The sequence below is a fragment of the Haplochromis burtoni genome, unplaced genomic scaffold (genome assembly GCF_018398535.1).
Source record: "Haplochromis burtoni strain Fernald_Lab_line unplaced genomic scaffold, NCSU_Asbu1 Contig_427, whole genome shotgun sequence".
Lineage (NCBI taxonomy): Eukaryota > Metazoa > Chordata > Actinopteri > Cichliformes > Cichlidae > Haplochromis > Haplochromis burtoni.
The window spans coordinates 106,626-111,392 of NW_024582788.1; the positions used below are offsets into that span (position 1 = coordinate 106,626).

The 4,767-nt window shown below is 43.1% G+C and overlaps 1 protein-coding gene across 2 annotated transcripts in view; it reads left to right on the forward strand.

Annotated features, from left to right (window-relative positions):
* Positions 1-4,767, forward strand: part of ccdc107 (coiled-coil domain containing 107) — a 23,205-nt gene that overhangs the window by 10,794 nt on the left and 7,644 nt on the right. The gene's annotated exons all lie outside the window — the stretch shown is intronic.

Genomic DNA, 4,767 nt, shown 5'->3' on the forward strand with positions numbered 1-4,767 from the left:
CCAAATAACTATATTTGTAAGATTTAAATGTGCCGTTGCTCACAAGTAAAATGTGAAATAATCAGCAGCTTGTTTTTATTTAAATATTTATTTCCCATAATAAGTTCAACAGGGTAGATGTACTTAAGGAACATGAGACTTTTTCAGATAAATAAAGGCAAATATTGCAAACTACACAAAAGGCAGCCGCTAAAGCGTTTAAGTTTCAAAATAGAACAAACGAAACAGACTAAACTGTCAATTCCACTTAGAAACAAAATATTAATTCTAAAAATAAATCTTAGTTTGTTTTACAGAAGAACAGACAAAACTGACTAACTTTTGTCAATATCAAATAAACTGAGAACTAAAAGGAAATTCTCAATCTCTCCTTGTTGTATAGCTGAGCTTTTCAAACAGTTGTAACAGTTACTTTAGTCTGACAAAAGCCGAATGACGAATCAGCGCTTCCAGTCAGAGACTGAGCTGCACCAGTTTATTGTATTTCCAGACTTGCTTTCGGCACATTTACAGTGCAGCTACTCTGTTTTTGTCAGACTTGAAATAGCAGAAATACCTTCACACTACGGAAGCTTCTTGGCTTTCCGTTCGACAATCTCTCCGGCGTTGGAACCATCATCTGTTTTCTCTTCGGTAACCTTCGGTCACGCTCGTTGATTTTTCTCTAGTCGGCGCACTCATTTCCTCCATTACCCGGGCACGGCGGCTGGCTGCTTCCCAAACAAAGACACATGTGCGGCTTGGCACTTGTGCTGTACGTAACAAGTCACGTGACGTGACGCTGCGGCTGTGATTGGTTCGGCTCTGCGCTACTTAATTTGGATTGGCTGCTTTTTTTTTTTTTTTTTTAAGAGGACAAGAGCGGTGAGGTCTATCGCAATAGTTTAATTTTTCTATCGAGAAAAAGTTATTTCGCAATACATATCTATCGTTCTATCGCCCAGCTCTAGTTAAAAGAGAATTTTGGATAGTGTGTGGTAGGGCTGTACGATATGACGAAAATCTCATCTCCCGATATAAGACATCTATCGTCCTGATAACGATGTAAATCACAAAAATGTAACATTTTCTGTAAATTCTGTGAATCTCGGGCAGCCGACTTGCGTATAGTGTTTCAAGCTGGGCGTCGTGTAGCTGGAGTCGAGTGTTTTAACCCAGCGGTCCCCAACCCCCGGACCGGTACTGGTCCGTGAGTCGTTTGGTACCGGGCCGCGAGAGTTGAGGCTCAGGTGTGAAATGTGGTTTTCAGGGTTTTTATCGGTTTTCAGCGTTATTTTGTTATCGTTTTTATCGTTTACTCGGTTTTCCTGGGTCTTTTGTGTGTTATGAATAAATTTTCTTTTTTTCGGTACCGGTACTAGTTTTATTTTGTTGTATTTATCCGCGACACCTTAAAGGCCGGTCCATGAAAATATTGTCGGGCATAAACCGGTCCGTGGCAAAAAAGGTTGGGGACCGCTGGTCTAACCGATGCATGAAACGATACATTTTTAGACATAAGTTGTAACGGCCGCCGTTTTCTTTGTGAGTATTTATTACACGGCGTGCTGCGGGGAAAAGCCTGTTCTAACGTTTGAGTCTAAGGTCTATTTTTTAGCACCTGGCGGCTCTTTTTTACTTCTCATCCGTAAATAATCTGCTCTTTCACGTGATTCAGTTTATTTTGAAAAGTCTCAACAGGATCTTGAGCTTTATTGTGAAAGGTTTATGTGGAACATAAACAAGCGGACACGCGATGGTTTTACCGTCGTTGTTGCTAACGACAACGCATAAAAACAGGCGCTTGTCCGTCTGTAGTGTGGTTATATTAAATATAAGAGAAAGAGAGAACTTTAAGAAATGAATATAACCACTACAGTGACATCAGAACCATGAAAAAATATAGCTGTAAACTAGAGCTGGGCGATATAACGATAACGATATGTATCGCGATATAACTTTTTCGTTATCGCCTGAAATGAAAAAAACATATCGTGATATGAAAAAGTCTTATATCGCCCAGCTCTACTGTAAACAGTTTATTTTACGACACCACGAAACAAACGATAGCGTAAAATGAAACGATAGATGTTTTTATATCGTCATCCGATATATATCGTTATATCGAGCAGCTCTAGTGTGTGGGATTAAAGATAAAAACCAGAGCACTGCCTACATTTTAATACTGACTTCAAAGCTAGCTACAAAAATGTAAGAAACACGTTTGAAATAATGATTGTAAAAGTAGAGTTCATCATCTCAGCCACGTCTGACCAGAACCTGCAGTCTCTCATCCAGCGCTCCGCCTCAGTCTGCAGCTTCACCTGCTCACAGCCCCTCAAACCTTTGGCTGCTCTGCCCACTCTTTATTTGCCTGGATGGTGAGTTCTCCACACTCCTGTGCTCAGGCTCAGCAGGCAGGTTTGTGGCTGCTCTGCACAGCCACAAACCTGCCTGCTTCTCCACTGTGCTCAAAACCCCAGCCTTCATCTGTCTGTGGTGGTTAGCACTGTTGCCTCACAGCATGAAGGTCCTGAGATCAACTCCACCATCAGGCTGTCTGTGTGGACTGGGTGTGTGTGGTGTCGTAGGGTTCATTGGTTCACCCTTTAACCCTTGTGGACGAGTGGACATGTCCCAGTGGATACTGGACTACCTCACAGGATGTCCACAGTATGTGAGGACACAGGGCGGTGTCTCTGACAGGCTGGTCTGCAGTACGGGGGCCCCACACTGTGCTGGCACCGTTCCTCTTCACCCTCTACACTGCAGACTTCTCCATCCACTCCCCACGCTGCCACCTACAGAAGTTCTCTGACGACTCTGCCATAGTCGCCTCATCACAGGTGAGGATAACTCAGAGTACAGACAGTGGACTCTGGACTTTGTGGACTGGTGTCAGCAGAACCACCTGCTGATCAACGCCGGGAAAACCAAGGAGTTGGTGGTGGACTTCTGGAGACGCAGACCCACCACACTGACAGCGGTGAACATCCAGGGAGTGGACATTGAGATAGTGGACTCTTGTAGGTACCTGGGTGTTCACCTGAATAATAAACTGGAGCCACAACAGTGATGCTCTGTACAGGAAGGGTCAGAGCAGACTCCACCTGCTGAGGCGGCTGAGGTCATTTGGAGTCCAGGGAGCGCTGATGACAGATGCCACTCTGTGGTGGCATCTGTCATTTTTTAGTGTTGTATGTTGGAGCAGCAGTTTATCTGCAGCTGAGAGGAAGAGGTTGGATAAACTCATGAGGAAGGCCAGCTCTGTTCTGTAATGCACCCTGGACCCAGTGCAGGTGGTGGAGACAGAAGGACTGTGGCCAAAATAACATCTCTGATGGACAGAGTCTCCCACCCCATGCATGCAGATGCTGCTGCAGAGAGAGTGACAGACTGCTGCATCCTCGATGCATGAAGGAGCGTTTCTGCAGGTCCTTCCTCCCTGCAGCTGTCAGACTGTACAATCAGAACTGCTCCCAACAAACATAGATGTTCACATCTGTAACTGCACTATTTTATTTTATCAACCGATTCGCACTACAACCTGCTTTGCCTCTTATCTGTAGTTAATTTTATTTAATTTAATAACTGTACAGTACTCACTGTTTATAGTAACCATTGTCCTTGATGTAAATATGTAAAAATTGTGTATGTTTCTGTTCTGTGTACTGTTTGTTTGTATTTGTGTCTTTATTGCTGCTGTTACATCCAAATTTCCCCTTGTGGGACAATTAAAGGATTATTCTATTCTATTCTATTCTAAAGCCCACCATAGAACCAAGTCCACCAGAGCTTTGCATTTTTACATTTTTACATGCTGTAGTGCCATTTTGGACTTTTCAAGTTGCTATACATCAATACAAGCAGTATATCCCAAATTGTAATGATGTGTAATTAGTCTACAGGAAATTGCAAAAACAATAAACTCCAAAAGTAGTTTTTGTTTGTTTACACATATTTCTAGTTAGAGAAATTTCAGAGTTTGATCTCCCAGATCTGTAAATACAAAACAAGCTGCATAAAATAGTTTCAAAGCATAGAAAATTTATTCTGAGCATCTTCATAGTTTCATTTTTGAGATGCACTCATTTTGATAAACTGCAAGAAAAATGAAAATAAACATTATTGTGCACAATTTGCAACAAAACAGCATCAAAACTGTTTCCAACAGTGCAGTGTAAGTTCCCAGCCTCCCAGAAACTGTCAAAAACAGCAGTAAACCTTTGAAAGGCCCTGCAGGGCAAAGCTTCCCGTGTGAAATGACGTCCTCCCGGGTTTCATACAGCTTTGTGCAAATGGAGCAGCCTGCTCTGAAAAACCTTCCACGTGCTAGAGGAAGAGGTGACTGATGTGGTGATGTAGCAGCACATTAGATGTGGCTTAAACGATGATGATGATGATTATATGTGTTGCCCCCATTAAGTGGCATTAGGACTGAGGTCAGTTCAAATCTGTGGCCAAATGGAGCGTCAAGATTCCCAGCACCGGTGTCTAGTTGCAGAGTACTGCCGCACACAGTGTTTGACACTGATCGTCTACACATCGTCGTCTACGTGTTCCTTATGTGTATGTTTGTGCACTTGTTGTGTACTGTGTAGAGAAAACATATGAGAGGGTGCCAAGAAAGGACCTGTGGAAGCAGAGTGTGAGGATGCTGCACGACGTGTGACGGGTCGGCTGGTGATGACATCGTGACTCGGAGACCTTTTCTGTTTGCAGGAGGTCTTTAGCAAATATGATTATTGAAGCTTGAATCTTACACACACACACACACACACACACACA